The sequence below is a fragment of the Protopterus annectens genome, chromosome 8.part0 (genome assembly GCF_019279795.1).
Source record: "Protopterus annectens isolate FY-2018-M chromosome 8.part0, PAN1.0, whole genome shotgun sequence".
Lineage (NCBI taxonomy): Eukaryota > Metazoa > Chordata > Ceratodontiformes > Protopteridae > Protopterus > Protopterus annectens.
Window position 1 is genome coordinate 458009274 of NC_056741.1, and position 19528 is coordinate 458028801.

The 19528-nt window shown below is 37.8% G+C and overlaps 1 protein-coding gene across 2 annotated transcripts in view; it reads left to right on the forward strand.

The window, feature by feature from the left end:
• The first annotated feature begins 251 nt into the window (after positions 1 to 251).
• Positions 252 to 19528, forward strand: part of LOC122808872 (toll-like receptor 2) — a 516264-nt gene continuing 496987 nt past the window's right edge. For both annotated transcript variants that reach the window (XM_044079973.1, XM_044079974.1), the window contains exon 1: positions 252 to 476. The gene's annotated coding sequence lies outside the window, so the exon portion shown is untranslated. The remainder of the gene's footprint in view (positions 477 to 19528) is intronic.

A 19528-nucleotide genomic window follows, 5' to 3' on the forward strand; every position in this document is an offset into this window, starting at 1 on the left:
AACTGAAATATTCTTAAACAGCAGTAAACTGTGTACCGTAATGTTATAGACAAAAGGACTGCAGTTTTGTTTGTGAAATATGACATATGCCAGTGAAAATAAAATTATAGCATAGCAGTTTCATAGTACAAAGTCTACATTGTTTTAGGTTTGGTTAGCAAGATGGTGTCTGGTCCTTTAACTCATTTAAATAATATGCTGATGTCATCCTTGGATTAGACTGCACTCTTCAATGTGTTGGTACAATTTTTAGGTATGGAACTTGGGCTGTGTTTATATACTTTTCTTTCTGTGCTTTGTAAATGGAGAATGTAAAGGCTGAAATCATATACCACATAACCCAACATTCTGCAAATGCTGTTAACAGACCTAGCTCATGTCGGCTTGATAAATGAAGTTTTAGTAAAGGAAAGCGAGAATGATGACTGGAGTTTATGGAACTGGGACTGTCGTTTTAAGAATGAAGATGAAGCCAGGTAACTAACTCAATTACAGGGCAATAATTTTCCTGTCTCTAGAGGCACTTGCTGTGAGAAATACAAACAAAATTATTATTATTTTTTGAGCAATGCAAATGTGTCCAGAATTCATGTGTCATTATATAGAAGTAAATACGTTAGCTCTGTCTACCCTCCTCTGCAGTGCATTTGTAATTTTGTGTTTCCTTGTCATATCTGTATTAAAACATAGACCTTCAGTAACAATTTAGCAGAAGAGCTAAAACTTTACATGCTTCAGGTGGTGTTCCCTTTTTTATTATTTGTTAACTGCTTAAACTTGCTAGGTAGAAGTATGTCTTTTCATTGTCATGTGAGGAGCACTGTTTGGCTGAATAACTTGCTACCAAGTCACATAGTTTGCAGGTGAAGTTAAGAGAATCAAACCAAAAGTACAGGGTGGAGCTTTCTAGCAAATTATTGCCTTAATCCTTAGAGTTAACCTGCCATAACACAAATAATACCCAGAGCATGTGAAGAAGTTTGCATGGCGTACTGCTGCAGAGATATGACAAACTGTTAAGAAAAGTGAGAAGAAAATCCTGTTTTGTTTTGCTCCCAGCAAATTGATTGCTGGTATTATAGTTTTAGCTGCAAATAATTTCAAATGCATACTAAGAAGCCCATCCTGATTGACAGCAGTGTAAAAGAATACCAACTGTTGGAACATATGTGTTAGCTATTACAAGTGTGTCACACTCTGTGATGAGTGTTACAAGACAGCAAACCACTGCTACAAGAATTGCCTCAGACTGTAACGGCTGCCCTTCAAACGACAAAAAATGATGATTTTAAATAGTGAAATGGTTGCCAAAGTGCCACATAGGTGCTAGTTGGACAGGGATGGTCAGAACTGATGTAACTGCATACCCTAGCCACTGACATCTTTTTGTAGGCTTTGTGCAAGCACGAGACTTTAGAAGTGGCCCAAAATTGAGAGATGGCTCCACGAGCATGTAAGTGAGCTTATGAGAAAAGTGTCAGAGGGTTTGACCTGTTATTAGGTTAATTTTAAATTAAGTTGTTAACACATGCAATATAGAATGTCTTTTTAGGTATATAATCTGGTTTACTGAATCCCTGAATAGAAACGACTTACATATAACTAACTAATATATTGGGATTACTGATAAATATGGTTGCTATATTACTATGGGTCATGTAACTATATAACTACGATAGTCAATAAATTGAAGGTCAAACCCTCACACTATTTATTGATATTAGTTATTTCAGGTTAAATCTGGAAATGTATAAACAACGAAGGATCCAATTATGATAGTGAAGTGGTTATTTATTCTTTTTCTAAGTGATAGAAGACATGGTAGACTGATTACAGGTTGACTACTGTATTTTATAACGCTGGTTAGTGTCTCATATTTGAGTTCTTTAGGTTTAAATATAGATTTATATATAATCTCGAGCAATGTTACTTATATATTACATAAACCTATCAGCTTTATCACTTTAAGAATATTCTTAGTGAGACACAACAAATTATAAACATTAAAGTAGACATGTGAGATTAAATGGAGAGGAATGATAATACTTAAATATGTTGTTATGACCTTTTTTCCTTGACATATTCATGTAAATAGATAGAACAAGAGATGTAGATGATTAGCAGTGTTTAAGAGGGAATGTATAGGTTAGGCTTTGTAGACTTAGTTGTAGTATATATAGGTTCTTTACATGTTATATATGTTATATATTTTAATTTGAAGAACACATATTTGTCAATGTTATTAACCCATACAATGCTTAGTAATGTGAAAAACCTATATATGTCCTGGTCCAGGGCAGGGACGTTGGGAGGCATACACACTTTACTGATTTCAGTACAACTTTTTTAGAAGGGGGGTAGCTTTTTTGAAAAAAAAAACGTACATATTTAAAGGGTGTTGGCTCCTTTAAGGAGCATAGGAAGTGAGCTCACATCATGTCTGGCTGGCTGGCTGCGAGCAGGAAACAAACTTGGAAGGCAAGCAATGGATGCGAGCAGGAAACAAACTTGGAAGGCAAGCAATGGATTTGCGAGTGGGAAACAAGGATTATCGGAAGGTGGCTGCATGGATTCGCGAGCGGGAAACAAAGGTAGGATTATCGGAAGCATAGCCGGCCTTAGGCATAGGCCAACTAGGCAGCTGCCTAGGGCGCCACTCTAGCAGGGGTGCTTTTCCAGTATTTATTTGGTGTAGGCAGACAAGGATGGGGGCACCAGGTAGTGTGGTGGGGGGCACCATGGAGCCCTTTTGCCTAGGGCATCAGTTGACCTAAGGCCGCTCCTGATCGGAAGGTGGCTGCATGGATTCGCGAGCGGGAAACAAAGGTAGGATTATTGGAAGGTGGCTGCATGGATTCGCGAGTGGGAAACAAAGGTAGGATTATCAGAAGGTGGCTGCATGGATTCGCGAGCGGGAAACAAAGTTAGGATTATCGGAAGGTGGCTGCATGGATTCGCGAGCAGGAAACAAAGGTGTGTGTGTGTGTGTGTGTGTGTGTGTGTGTGTGTGTGTGTGTGTGTGTGTGTGTGTATGTGTATGTGAAAATGCCCCCCACATAATACACCTGCTGGCTATAGGTGTTCAGGCTCAAACCCTGTACCTTTGCTTCAGGGTAAGAACAGCCTAAAGTCCCTAACCACCACCATTTCTGAACTTTGTTCAGATTTTGATGTTTGCCCAGGTTTTTTGTGCTAAGGTGTGAATGGTTGTGAGCTATGTTGAGAACTGAAGTATTTCATCCATTATTGATTTTGATGTTTGTCCAGGTTTTTTCTGCTAAGGTGTGAAGTGAGAAGTTCTGGGTTCAAGACATGCATGGTGATAACACAGCATTTTATTCTAGCAACTTTTCAAAATTATACAAGCAATGTTTAAAATGTGCCCCTGTTTTGGGGCTTTTGTCCCCCCCCCAATAAATGTTGGCTTTTTCCAGATTTCTTGTGCTGCAAAGTTCAGAGATACAGCTGAGTGTCAACATTTTACAAGGAGATGAGAGCTGCAGGGGAACTTAAGTTTAGTGCTGCTTATGCAGAGTCTGCTTCAACTGTTAATAACACAACAGGTAGTGTACTTGTTTTTGATGCAGAAGGCTGTGGGTTCTTCTCCCACAGTAGGTAGATGCATTGCTGATACTGTACTGTGTTGTAAAGGGGGGTGGATGCTGTAGTCTGTTTTGGCGAAGATATCTAGTAGTAACTATGAACCTCTTATCAGTTTGCCATCCATTCCCTATTGCAATATTACTAGCGTATCATTGTTTTTAATGCAACATAGGCAATTTATTCCTCAAGGGCAACAGGCACATTATTTGTAGCTGAAACCATAAAATATAAAGTTGTTTGCTAGCAGCAGCCTCTTCATTAGTTACAGATTTCTCTAATGTGGAATTATGTAGATGGCTTTTACAAGTTCAGAGATTGTGCTTATTTACTGATACTGGTGGACTATAGAAGTTTGAGTATACTTTTATGATGGAAGGTGTATCAAAGAGCACATGTATGTTTCATGTGCAAGGGGCCTATGATTTGAAAACAGCCCAAAGTTAATCTTTATCTGCCACTAGCAAAATGTATTTTCTTTGAATGTGGGTTTTAATGCTGTTTCAATGAATGTGAGTTTCAAGGGCAGAGAAGTTTTAATGCTAAGTCTAGTTTCATTGTGAGACTGCATTGCTTTGTTTAGCAGATATTTATTGGTGTTCGTGCTGTAAAATGCAAAATAAAACTTTTTCTGGCAAATAATTTAGGAATGAAGTCACTAAATAATGACCGTTAAGTTTCAGACGTCATAATCTTCAGAAAAATGCATGCTAAAGCAAGACCTGATATTCTAGCAACTGTCTTAAGTTTATACAAGGTCAATTTTTAGTACTGTTTGTATGTTCCCCCAATATATTTGGCCTTGTCCAGATTTCCTGCATTAAGAGGTTGAGAGGTATGTGCAAATAAATTGCTTTGTAGAATTAGGAATATCCAAACCTCTCAACTGTCCCCAATTTTGGTTCAAAATGTTGCTCTCCCCCTAATAATCTCTCCGCAAAATAGCAATTTTGGAAGAAAACGTGGAGGGTTTACTTTACTTTTATAAATAACTGTAATGATCAGAGTTATACATTACTTTTATTTCAGAAATGCATGTAGATTCTCTAATTTTGTCAGCTGCTCTAAGTTAACTGTGCTCATATTAAAATGGTGTCCCTTCTTTGACAGGTTCCCAGCTGTATTGTCTGGCAATTTTATATTTTTGCATCACATTTTTGGTCCGTTTTCATAAATTGCGCTTTTCTGGCAAATTAGTGGCAAATTGTTAAAGACTGAAGTTAGAAAATAATGGCAGACATTTGAGTTTCTGATTTCATACCTTTCAGAAAATTTGTACTAATGCAAGACCAACTACTATTCTATTATCTTTCTAAGTTTATAAGAGCAATATTTAAAAAAATGTCCTTATTTTTGGGCCTTTGCCTCAGTTTTATTTATGTGTTTGTTGCTCTAAGAGGTTGAGAGGTGTGTGTGTGTGTGTGTGTGTGTGTGTGTGTGTGTGTGTGTGTGTGTGTGTATGTGTGTGTGGTAGGTAGGTAGCATACCTCTCAACTGTCCAAATTTTGCAGAATGTCCAGATTTTTGCCCCATATTTTTTGTCTGTTCTTCATAAATTTTGTGATTTTCTAGAAAATCATTTGAAGGCTGAAGTTGCTAAATAATGACAGACATTTGAATTTCAGACTTCATGTCCTTTAGAAAAATTCATACTAGCACAAATCCTGTTATTCTAGCAACTTTCTCATACTAGCACAAATCTTGTTATTTTAGCAACTTTCTAAATTCACGAGAGCACTATTTAATATATGTCCCGGTTTATTTTAGGCTTTGTCCATATTTCTTGCACTAAGAGGTAGGTAGGGGTGTGTGTGTGAATGAAACATCCTAGTTAGGGGTAGCAGGTGGTTAGTAATTTACTCAAGCTCAAAACCTGTACCTTAGTTACAGAAAACAAAAACATAAATTCTCTACCCCAACTACCATGCTGCATTTTTCAAAGAACTGACATTTCAGGTTAATTTTCAATTCAAGGAACCGAGTTTGAGTGAATTTATATTATATTACTGAAGAGGCATTACAGCGAATGCCTCTTCATCAACACTAAAAGAGCGAACCGTGAATTACGAGAATGGCCGTAGCTTGGCTGGGGAAGGGGGTAGCAGTTTGAGAGCTGTGAGTACAAATTTGAAAATCCTAGCCACACCCCTGGTCCAGGGGTATAGTGGGTAGGTGCTGGTATGGGACGGGATTTCAAGAATGCTTCCATAGTATATACATATTGAAAATATATTTGAATTTATCATATTTTGTCCAATTTAAAGTACACTTAAGTAAATTAAATATTTTAATATGTGGGAAATAGACTCATGGAATACTAAAGGGCTCCAGAACTTGAAAAAGAGGAAACTATTTCTTCATTTATTTCTGCAAGCTAGGGCATGCTTTATTTTACTTCAAGAAACTCATTTGACCAATGATCAGTGGGCAGTTATTAAGGAAAAAAATGGATTAGAGAGGTTATAGCCTCAGAAGGTAAAACTAATAGTGCGGGGGTTGTGATAGTTATAGAAAACCCATGCCAAGGAAAAATTCTAGACTCTAAAATAGATAAAGAGGGAAGATGGTGCTACGTGATTCTTTCTTCTACCCTTTATGATAAACCTATTTTACTTCTTAATGTATATGCACCATGTAATAATCAACAGTCTTTCATAGCATCACTTTATTCCATTTTAAATCAATATAACAACTATTATATAATCATAGGAGGTGAATGGAATGCCTATCAAGATCCTAAACTGGATAAATCAAGTTCACATAGGTCATTTAATAATCAAGCAGTAATAGCATTAAGTGAGCTTAAAGTTGACATTAAACTATATGATCCTTTTAAATATGCAAATAATCAGCTTAACACAAATAATTTCACATTCTATTCAACTTGTCACAAAATGTGGTCTAGAATAGATTTTTTCTTGATTTCAGAAATACTAATTAATTTAGATCCCTTTGTATCTATACAAGCTTGTTACTTATCAGACCACTCTAAAATTACATTAAGTTTTGCTAAAGACCATAGAAATAGTTTGCCACACAGGGGTTACAATTGGTCTCTAAATCCAAATTTATTAAATAAAGAAGATATAATCCAGGAAATTCAAGTTATTTTCAGTCTCCTATTAGTTAATTTATCCAACCGGCAACATACACATTGAATGGGCGACAACTAAAGCACAAATAAGAAGGATTTTTCTTCAAAAAGCTAGGTACTATAAAAGAATACAAACTAGAGATGTGCAAAGATTGGAGGCTAAAATTAAGACATTAGATCAGGATTTAATTTGGAATTACAACAGACAAACAGAAACGGAACTATTAAAATGTCAAAAAGATCCTTTTTTGATCCAAAATAGCAGGTTGTCCTTCCATGAATATAAAATGTTGGCAAGATATGCTAACCATATTCAAACGCCATTAAGGGCATTAGCTCGAATCATTAACCAATCTAAAATACCTTCTCAGATTCCTGAAATACAGTTCAAGAATAAAAGATATACAAAATCCGAAGATATTATGAATACCTTTGAATTGATATATTCTCAAATTTACGGTGATCAACATGAATCACTTACAAATAGGACTATAATGATTTTTTGCAAAAAAATATTTTTCCGAAAATAGGTGATAACTCTCAGGTAGATTTAATTAAACCAATTTCCTCTGAAGAAATAATATATACAATCAAAAAATTGAAATCCCATAAAGCACCAGGACCCGATGGTTTGACTGCAGAATTTTATAAAACTTTCTGTGATATTTTTGGTAAAATATTTCCACATATATTTAATTATATAATTAATAATAAAATTAATGACCCTCATTTTAATGCATCAAGAACAATTCTTATACCTAAAGAAAATTCATAGGTTCATAGGTTCATACTAGGCTATCTGCCCTGGGGCATTTATAAGCCTAGCCCAATTGTGTTTGGCTTACGCCACCCCTTGATTTCAGTATACTGTGCCCTTTTTAAAGTTTAGTTTACTGTGCCTCTGTCTAATAGTGACACGGAAGTAATCCCCGGGACAAACCTAAGATCCGCCATCCACTCATCAAGATTCTTCTTGAAGAGAGTCAGTGAGGTGCTCTGCCTAACATGAATTGGAATTCTATTCCAGAGCGAAGGGAGCCTCTGGGTTATGAATCTGTCCCTCCGGCATGTTCTATTTATTTCTGTGCTGAGGTTCAAGTCCCTCGAGCGCGTGGCTGTAAGGGATTTAGATTTACTGAGGTGGACCATGTCCATTAATTCTGGGTTGGACATAGCTTTATATGTCAGGCATAGATTGCCTCGAAGTAGGCGGTATGCAACTGAGTAGAGCTGGAGTTTTTTTAACCGAGCAGCATATGGCATCTGTTTGAGTCCCTTGATCCTCCTGGTGAGGTACTTTTGGGGTCTTTCTAATTGCTGCAGGTGTCGGGTAAGGTACATCCCAAAGGGGGCATTGTATTCTATGATGGGCCTGATGAGGGATGAATAAAGGGGCACGATTACCTCTCTTGATCTAGATGTGAATCCTTTCATGATGAGGTGGGCTATGTAGAAGGTCTTTCTAACCACTTTGGCAATGTGGTTGTCAAAGGAGAGATTGCTATCAACTTGGGTCCCCAGATCCCTAATTACTTTCTCTGTACTTAATGGGTTACCACCTATGTGGTAATTTGTGGGCACATTGTTTTTGCCAAAGGGTATGACTATACACTTTTTGGCATTTAGCTTTAGACCATGGCTCTGGCACCAGTTATCCGTCTCTGCGAGACCTTTTTGAAAGATGTTTGTGCCAGCTGGAGAGTCGATTATGGCACCCAGTTTTCAGTCATCTGCGAACTTGATGAGCCATAGTCCTCCCACGTTGGCCTGTACCTCAGAAAAGTAAATACTGAACAAGAGAGGTCCCAGGACAGAACCTTGTGGGACACCACTTGTGACCGTTTTCGAGTCTGACATGGCCCCAGCAACTCTGATTATGTGGGTTCTGTCTTTGAGCCAGTTTGCGACCCATCTTGTGACATAGGAGTTTATATTTAGGCTGGATAGCTTATCTATGATGCCCGAGTGGGGTATTGTGTCAAATGCCTTTGCGAGGTCCAGATAGACTGTGTGGACTACCTTCCCCTCATCTATGGCCTTGGTGACTGTTTCGAAAAATTTGACCAGGTTCAAAAGGCAGGATCTGCCCTTGACGAAGCCAAATTGGGTAGGATCTAGTGTCTGTAGGTCCCCAATGTCTTTGTTTATGAGTTCCATGATGATCCTCTCCATAGCCTTGCAGACTAGGCAAGTCAGGCTTATGGGGCGATAGTTTCCAGGGTCCACAGAGGCGCCACCTTTGTGGAGTGGGACCACTGTTGCTGTACGCCATTCTTTGGGCACATATCCTGTAGTGAGGCTTTGATTGTACAGCAGTTTTACTTGAGGGATTAGTTCTTCTTGGAGTTCATGCAGGACGCAACCTGGGATGCCATCTGGTCCCATGGAAGCAGTGTTTTTTGCTTTGGAGAGGACGGCTTTCACCTGAGCATCAGAGATGTTTGGGAGGCTGCACTCTGCCGGGATAGAGACTTGCTCTTTTGGGGGGGAGGGGTGGAGAAGTTTGCACTGAACCTGTCTGCCAGGATATTGGCGATGTCTGTGGGTTCAGTGTATTTTTTGTCGTTTAGAATCAACTCAGAACAAGTCTGGGAGTTGCATCCCAGGTTCCTAACATAACTGAAAAAAGCCTTATGATTGTCTTTAGTGTCCTGTGCAATTTTTCTCTCGAAGCTGGCCTTGGAGGATTTTATGAGGGATCGTAATTTTTTGCTAGTACTTATCAGAGATGCCTTCCCTTTTAGGGATTTTGCTCTATCATGTAGTAGCTTCCTACTTCTGTTGTACAGTTTATTTATGGCTAGGGTCCACCAGACTGGACGCCTGCCTTTGGGTGATTGGGTCTTGATTTTGTTTGGGATAGCATGATCCATGCATTCCTGGAGATGTCCGTAGAATGCGTTTATATAGGATTCTGCAGTTTGGGCCATAGTTTCCACTGGCTCTGGGGCCTTGAAGGATTCCACTTCGGTTTTGAGAAGTGTGAAGTTCGCTTTTGACAAGTTTTTCACTGTGGTTTTCTGGGCTGGGGGTGGGGTCGGGATGTGGATATCCAGTGAAATTAATTTATGGTCTGATCTTACCAATGAGACATATACTTCTGGTATGGAGCATAGAGTCCCCATGTTTGTAATGATCAGGTCTAGCATGTTTTCCCCTCTTGTGGGAGTGGTGACTAGTTGTTCCATAGCATTTGAGTTTATAAATTCCAGGAACCTTTGGGCTAAGGTGCTGGGGCTTGAGTAATGCTCCCAGTCTATGTTTGGGTAGTTGAAGTCACCCAATATAATAATATAATATAATATAAAACCAATATAATTCAGATCTTCAAAACCCGGATAATTATAGGCCTATCTCACTTTTAAATATTGATATGAAAATTCTGACCTCTATTTTAGCTAATGGATTGAAAAAGGTAATTAATTTAATAATATCTAATGAACAAGCCAGATTTTTAAATGCCAGACAAACTACTGACAATACTTTAATACTTCATACATTAATCTCTTATGCCAGTCAAAGGAATTTAAATATTTATGCACTTATAATTGATGCACAAAAAGCTTTTGATAGAGTTAATTTAAAATTTCTGTTTGATATTTTACCATATTTCAATATACCTCAAGACTTTATTCTAACATTACAAATATTATATAATAAGCCTTATACAACTTTATATATTAATAAAAACTTTTCTAAAAGAATACAGATTAAAAACAGAACTCGTCAGGGCTGTCCTTTATCTCCTATATTATTCAATTTATACCTAGAACCATTATTTTTACATATTAAACAAAATATATATACCACAATGCCCCAATAATTTATGGTACTAAAATATCTATGGCTGCCTTTGCTGATGACCTCAACATTTATTGTACGACACCAGTTTCAGACACCAAAACATATTAAAAGCTGTAGATGACTTTGCAGAGATATCCAACTACAAAATAAACCTTAAAAAAAACAATTTATTCCCTTTAAAAACGCCAAAACCCTTTTCAGTTTTACCACTGGCAGGACAAGTAAAATCTGAAGATAAAATAAAATATTTGGGTATTATTTTTTCCACAGATAACAAAGATTTTTATATCAATAATGTTAAGCTGCTTTGGGATCATATATTATCTGACTTAAGAAGATGGAATAATTTGAAATTACCATCAATGGCAAAGGTTTCAATTATTAAAATGAATGTACTACCCAGAATACTATACATCTTTAGAGCTTCACAAGTTTTAATCCCTAAGAAATTCTTTAAACAAATTCATATGTAATCGGCTAAATTTATATGGGAACCTAGGAAAACTAGAATATCATACGATAAATTGATGACTCCGAAAAATAAAGGAGGGCTAGATTTACCTAATTTTGAAATATACTATTTAATAATAAATTCTAATAGAATTTTAAGAATTTCTAATGATGAGATATCTAATAATAAATGGTCACCTAAGTGGTTGGTTTTGAATTACAAACATGTTGTAAGTTTGAATATCAATCCTAAATCATTACCTTTTTTAAGTAAAGACACGTTTAAATCATATGCTATAATGGAACACATTAAAGTATATATAATATTGATACAAAATCTTTTTCAATCATTAAATCTCATTCAACATATGATAAATTTTCAACCCTTTCATAAGAGCCCGAACTTGAAAATCAATAATCAATTAATAGATCTTAAAAAATTTCCACTTATAGTTAATTTAACTTTACTTGATATGTACCCATATCTCAGTTTTTCAACACATGAAATATTACAGGTGATGAATCTCCCTAAATCTTATTTAATCATACTGAGACAGTTAAAGGACCTTTCCATAAGTTACTTCAGAGACTTTACAATTAATGATGATGCTTTAACTAAATGTTCAAATTTATGGCAAACTCTTCTACAGGATACCAAATTTATAACTTCTACAAAGTAAACTGGTAAAAGATTTGAAATACCAAAATCAAATGCTCTTGTCAAAATATTGGAAAGAAAAAATACCATTGATAGAAGAAAATAAAATATTAAAAGCAATTAACTTAACAATAAAATCAATTTCTCTTCAAAAGTTAAAATTTACCCAACTGATGATACTTAATAATGCCTACTACACACGTCTTAGCTTGCATAAATTCAACTCTAAAAACTCTCCTAAATGTCCATACTGTAAAGACCAAACGGCTGACCTCTTACACATGTTCTGGAGCGGTAAATGTGTATATAAACTTTGGAACTCTTTAAAAATTCAACTACAAAAGATGGGTTACCAAAATTCTACACTTCTTTGGGAATGTATGATCTTACATATCCCTCCTAATAATTTGGATAGATCCCAAATGACCATACTTATAAATATCTTTTTGTTAATGAAACTTTATATAGCTACAAATTAGTTGAATCCATCCCAAACTTCATGGGACAACTTTAAAAGTTTAGCGATGAAACATATATTAGCCCACAAATTATTAATCAAGGATCATAGGAAAAATATAAATAATCCGAAAATATGGGAGCAAATTTTCAATATTGTATTGGCTTAATGTCCTGAAACCAGTTTAACCCCTGGACATATATACCTTAAGATGAAAGTTAGTAGTAATAATCCGTTACAATGATATTAGACCTGTGGATAATCTCTCTCAGATGTTCCTTTTTTTTTCTTTATTGATTTTGGTTAACCGATGGAAGCATTCATGTAAATAGTGTACATATATTGTAGTATTGTTGTTAGAAGTATTATTTGGGAATTTTTTGTTTTTCTTTTTTCTTTAATGTTGTATGAACAATTGGTAAAACAATGAAGATTTATTATTGAAAAAAAAAAAGAAAAGTGTCAAGTATGTATTATAGTTTTGTTCCTGTAGTTTGTGCAGCTGCACTGGTGGGTTATCAGAAGTGTATGTTACTGATTTTTCATTTGAGATGGTGTTTCATTATTTGTTTATCATATTGCATGGCATAATTCTGAAAAATTCTTGCTTTTTCCTGGCTTATAGCTTAATGACCACTGCATGATTTTGGAGATCGAGCCCTTTGAAAAATAGTACACCTAGAGTTTGTGCGTTACAATTTATTTTTTACACTTTTTATAATTACTCTCTGATATTTTAGCATGGCAAATTATCGCTCCTTTTATAAGTCTTCAGACTGGTAGCAGATAAGGGCAATTTAATAAACCTTTTTTACCTGTATTTCTCTTTACTGCTTCCACTGTGCATCACTGAAGACCAAAACCCTGACAGTGAGAACTACCAAAACCATAATCCTCGAAACTCAGAACGATGAAAAACTAAACTTTATTTTTTAGGGGGGACAAGCCTGCCCTGCACTCCCTATGTGAGAGCAAGCCCCCCCCCCAACTATTTATATACCAATCCAGTGATTTAACCAACTAAACAAAGGGCTAAATTTCCCCTAAAAGAGCATCACTGCCAGCTCACACTTAAAAATCACCCCAGAAATGAATTCTAATGGAAAGTAGCAACTGCAGTTCTGATCCTCTGCCTCTTGTACCTCAGATGAGAACTTACACTTCATCCTTTGATAAGCTGCCAGTCAGTCTTGGTATATAACATTTCTTTATTCTCACTCTACATCTCAAGAATTGCCTTCTGTTTGTTCTATGCATTTTTAACTTGATTACTATGTTGACCCTACTACCTCTTTTGGAGGAATATCTCAGGCACCCACCATTGCCTTTTTCTGCTATTAGCCCTGTGCCCTCTCTTTTATTTACATGCATATTTTTTTTTCAAGAGGGGTCTTTTTGGATTTTCCCGGTTAGGAGTCGCCACAGCGGAACTCCAGTTCGCTAATGATTGGCAGTGGATTTTTATGGTGCCGAGGTGCTAGCCTGATGCCCAACCTTCAGGGAAGGCACACCCACATGCACACACACCTACCTGTATGTCTTCATTGTTTATGCAGCCACAGGGAGGACATGCAGACTCCACACAGAAGGAACTCTGGTGAAGAATCGAACCGTAGAACCTCTTATAACCTCTAATTTAGGGTTATAGTCTCATAATCCACACTGATACCACCAATTAATACATGATTGTCAGTGGCTATGGACTCAGTATTCACATTACTGACCACCAAGTAATATGCAATAGTGACTGATCTTAACAGTATGAAGTAAATGCACACTGCTGCTTTGTGTAATAGCCAACACCTACTACACCCAAATAATCTCTCCCCATACACATTTTTTGAAGGTGGTAGGATGGCTTTTAACTGCGTTACCCCATAGCGCTTCCATAAACAGGTCAGGAGGTCTGAGATAAAGTTAGCCTATCTGTTTATCACTGTTTCCCCAAGGAAAAAGCCATTGTACTAAAATTTCTAACACAGCATTTTCTACCTTTTGTGACTCAATAGAGGGGAAAGTCAACAGTGCAAGGTACTCAGTAGTATATTCTCCCACCACCAAGATATACCATTTACTTGTGTTTGTGGTAATATGAGGTTCCATAATGTCCATAGCTCCCATCTGAAATGGTCCCTCAGTAACAGGCAAAGTACCAGAAGAATATTAGCTTTGTATCCTGTCTTGCCAGCCTTTTGACACTGTTCACGTCTTGCAATGCCCTGTCATATCTTTTGCAATGCCTGGCCAATAACAAATATTGCATACGCCTCCTTTCAATACTCTTTATGCCAAAATGGTCTAACAAGGAATATCATGGTCTATGGCTAGAAGTGATAAACTGACACTAGCAAGTCACTAGGCTACCAGTTGCTGTACCACTTCTTTCTCTAGCCGTCCTTTATGAGTCCATTCTTTTTACAGTAACCCCTTGCCCTTGTTGAACTGAAGTCTCCTTGGCTACCCCTCGCATGTCTGCATGGAAGAATCTGAGAGCTGAGCATGCCCAAAGTAGTATCTTGGTGATATTCCTCAGCCCCTCTTGCAGTACAAATCTAGCATTTTTGACAAATACATCTCAGATTAAGGCTTACAATTACTAATCACTTTTCCTAAAAAGCTATCTGTTCCAGAGAAGGACCAGTACCTATTAACAGCTGTAGATTAGTTTTGAACGTTATGCTACTTCCAGAGTCCTATGAATTAGCCAGCTCACTAGCCATTGTGGGTGCTTTGGGTATCAACTGGGTCTTCCCCCACTACATTCCCCACATTATTGTCTACATGCCTGGTTGCAAGTAACTTCATGTACACAAGGATCTAATGTTGCCAATTTTCATTTTATCCTTGACATATGGGTACAGTTCCAAGTATTGAAACTGACTTGGCCAATATTACAGCTCAAGGAAGGCAAAAACTCTTAAGCCTAACCCTTACCCACAATGCTCCTCTCCCTGTTACCCCAGATCTCATTTGCCACTTTTCATGACAAACGTGGTTGCCATTGATCTTGTGCAAGCTAAGTAAGACTTTATATTTTGTTCTTGCATTTTGTCTGTTTAGTAGTCTCTTTCAGCTCCCTTACCTAATTCTATAATTTCTTGAACCTCTCCTGAACTTTCTCATACTTCCTTGTATCTTTCCCATGTAGTACGTATGTATTCTTGACTATCATTGTTGATAGTTTTTTTTTCTTTTTGTGTAACTTTCCTGGTTGTTTTCCTAAAAAAGTAAAAGTAGACTTATAGTAGTACTTCTTCTGCTTCTTCAATGTGTGTGTGTTTGTGTGAGTGTGTGGCCTGTTTTCCATTTTTTTTGTTGGAGCAAGTCATGGCTGATAAGCATAAAGCCCCTTCTGGTTTTAAGAGATGCCAGAAATGTGGGCACAAAATACTCTTTTCTGATGCACACTTACAATGTGTGTACTGTTTAGGACCACTTCATCTTCAAGAGACCTGCTCAATATGCCATTCTTTCAGCCACAGGGCTTTAGTAGAAAGAAAAAATAAATTAATCTTCAAGGGCCTTATCCTGTCTGTTTTTAGCAAGGCCATATTTGGTTTTGAAAAAGTTAAAAGTAAAATGGATGTGCCATCTCGTTCTTCTCCCTATTCCTCTGCTAAATCCTCTGGAAACCAGGGAAATTAGTGTGTCAGTGCCAAATTTGGCACCTTCTTCAAAAGAGCTGAAGTTTTCGGTTCCTACAGTTTTCAGGTAACAGACAGGCTTTGTACCAAATATACCAGTTCCCATACCTTCTTTGGATATGAACCTATTGGATAAGACAAAGTCTTCGACACCAGAGGTTTCTGGTGTGAAGCATTTTGACCCATTTGCACTGCAGTTATCAGTGCAGACTTTTTTCTCTGCACTGAGTACTTCTGCACCATGTTAATACTACCTAGAACTTCATACTCTCCCTCGTTTGATCCCTTTCCAGACAGACTGCCTTCACCCTTCCTGGAAAGGCTAAAATCACCATCCAGTCTGTCTCTTCATTCCACCAAAAGCCTAACTGAAGATGATGTGGAGAGACTGGTAAATAAGATACTCTGGGTGAGAGGACTGACAGGTTCCACTTCGGCTCCGGCTCCCAAGCGCTTAGGATCTGAAGTTTACTTTACCCCTCTGACACCTCCTCCTCTCACTTCAGCTGAAGCTTTAGAGCCCTTGGCTCTGAGTTTCCCAGTGCTGACTGTATCAAAGCTGAAGATGTCCGTGTTTTCAGACCCAATTCTCACTCTGAGTTCTTCATTTCAAGTTGGAACTGGAGACCTCCCAGAGCTGCATCTGTCCTGTCAGCTCAGAAAGATTAGAGTGAACTCTCATTTAAAACATTTTCTGTGCCTTGGAGCCTCGGCACAGATCAGCTTGACTCCAGCTTCGGCCTCAGCAGGTGTCTCCTCAGAACAGGGAGTGACCATGGTTCCGAGGCAGTCTTTCTGGGTTCCTGGCTCCCTTCCCTCTTTGGGTGCTCCAGCTTTCAACATTATGGAGAGAGTCTTGACTGCAGCAGTTAGTCATTTGGCCCCTTCCACTTTGGAGCAGATGCCCTTGCCTTCCTTCCGACAAGATATTCAACCAGTACCTCCACTGGATCAGCAGGTGCCAAAACCTCAGGATTCCCAGACAGGAATTCCCTCTTCTTCTGATATCTCCCCAGATTTTCCCACTGAAAAAGTTCCTCAGAAGAAAAAGTGCAAGAGGAAGCACTTGGATTCTCCAGAGGAATAGATCAATGAAGACACTGACTTTGATGAAGGGGTGTGATCCCCAACATCACCCACTGATGATGTCTGCTTTGGAGACATCCTGGAAATATTAAAACAAAGGGGTGACTGGAAGTCCCAAAATCCCTCTCCCAAGGAGTCAGTGTACCTGCAGACTTTTGGCACTCAATCATCTACCTCTTGGGTAACTCCGCCAGCTGACTAGCTTATTCAGTTGATTCCTCAGCAAGCATGGAAGGCCACTTATATCATTGAACATATCCATAGGAGACCTGACAAAATTCTGTCCACCCTTGAAGATAAAAAGTTCTGGGCCAAAGGGTTAGTTGTTGATGCCATGGTCATGGCAGCAACCACAAAGAAGGAACTAGCTGAAGAGAGTTCCTCTATCCATCCACCCAACAGAGACTCTCAGGTGATGGATAGGTTTGGGAAGTGGGTCTGTGCTTCATCAACCTTTGCCTTAAGGTCCTTGAATTTCTTGGCACACTTCACCAGACTTCAGAGGGATCTGGTCAAGGAGTTATCGGATACCATTGCAGGAACCATTGCTGAGGATTCAGGGTTCTGCCCTTTGGTCTCACCATAGCCCCCAGGGTGTTCACCAAGTGTATGGCAGTAGTAGGAGCTCACTTGAGACTGCAGTGATTATGAGTGTTTCCATATCTAGGTGATTGGCTCATTACCACTCTGACCAGGCATCAACTGATAGAAGCAAGAGATCATGTACTTCACATTTGCTCATACCTGTGGATAACCCTAAATTATAAAAAAAATCAAAATTGATCCCAAGTCAGAATTTAGAGTTCATAGGAGCCCTTCTATATACCCAGACTTCTATAGCTGCACTTCCCCCTGTGAGATTACAGAAAATCAGAGTTCAGGTACAGAAACTTATCAGGAACAGAAAATTAACCACTCACCTAATCCTTCAAGCACTGGGCTCCATGGCTGCAGCTATAACTCTAGTTCCCTTAGCAAGATACCACATGAGGATACTATAATGGTTGCTAGTGTCTCAATTGTCAATATTCCACCAACCCATGTCGGACCTTGTTTGGATCACCAATCTTTGAAGAAAAGGTTTAGCTTGGTGGATACATTTGGCAGTTGTATTCACCTTTTACATAGTGGTCTATACCATTCACTGTAAATTTACTACCCGATTTCACCTTATGGCACCAATTACAAGACTCACATTTGTGCATCCGTACTCGTCCTGTTATAATGTTGTTACAACCTTTCCTCAAAAGGTCTTTCAGGTTTAAGCCCCTTCTGTATTTCACTATAGGTCTTTCTCTTGTTTGTGCCCTGATGTCCAAATCATCCATTAAAATGTCCCAGTTCTTATGAAAAATAGATATCAAATGATATGAGTCAGAGTTGAATGTGAGCGCCATAGATCTACAAAAGGAACTCTTTTCCAACATGAGTCTCCCCTGATCAACTTCAGAGGGACTGCTGTCTAGTGTACTTTCTCCAACTATAGGCTTAAAATGCCCTACTCTATCACTTCCTGAATGAGCTCATTAAGCAAATCTGCTGGATACTCCCACCCCAAGCACCAAAAGAGGTCATTAGTTAAAGGGCAATTAGTTAGAGGAGCCCGCATAATCTCCAGAGAAGAAGACTTTCTTTCAGAATGTGACAATTTAAAAACTATGTTTTTGAGGAAGGAGTATCCAGCAGGCAGTTAAGGTGGCAAATTTTGTTACAGGCAGACAGATGACCCGGAATCAATGACATAATGTCTATCTCTCCTTTATTGAAATTAAAAGCCCTACAAAGGAATACTCTAAAATAACTTTTTAAGCACCAGCGCTTTTGTATGTATTAAGCTTTGTGCAATGTTTTAACATCATGTGAATATCTAATATGAGATTTTAAAATGACTTGGTTTTATTTTTTCTATTTATGCCTATTTATAATTTCTTATGATAAATGTATGTGACTAGTAACTTAATTTTTAAACACAAGTTTTAGTTGCATTTAAGTTGCATCAGTTTCAACTGTAATACAGTCACCAAGAGGTTAATTAATGTTCTTTTTTAGTGTTGCTCAGCTAGCTTTCTTTTCTTATCCAATCAGAGTGTTATTTTATGTATATAAATGGTTGTCTTGCATTTTAATGGTGTCTGATGAAGTTAACACTTGTTTAACAAAAGCGCTCATGTATTTACTTGTTCATTTGTGGATTTTACTATTAAAATATTTTTGGTTTCATCATCACCTGAGTGATTTGTGCCTGTGATACTCTGCCTGCTAGCACTTTTTATTTATTTGAATCTGATTTGTATAAATGGGCCCCTATTAGTTCATCGAAAATTCAGTTCAGCGAATAGCATTTTCGGTGCAGTTGCATCAAACACTTAGTTGAACTGTTCATACTGAGATTGCGGTACAGTGAAGATTGGAAAATTTGACCTTTCCTCACTGTAGTGCGATCTCAGAGTTGGTGTATATAATTAGCAGGGGTGTGGGTGGCACAGCCCCCCACAAGAGTGGAATTCAATGAACAGCATTTCTGATGAAATTCTGTTCGTTGAAGTGAGTTTCACTGATCTACTATAGAACAGTCTTAGCCACATATTCCAGACTTCAGATCCTAATCTTGCTCCATAATAAACACAAGTTTTAGTTGCATTTAAGTTGCATCAGTTTCAACTGATCAGTCACCAAGAGGTTAATTAATGTTCTTTTAGTGTTGCTCAGCTAGCTTTCTTTTCTTATCCAATCAG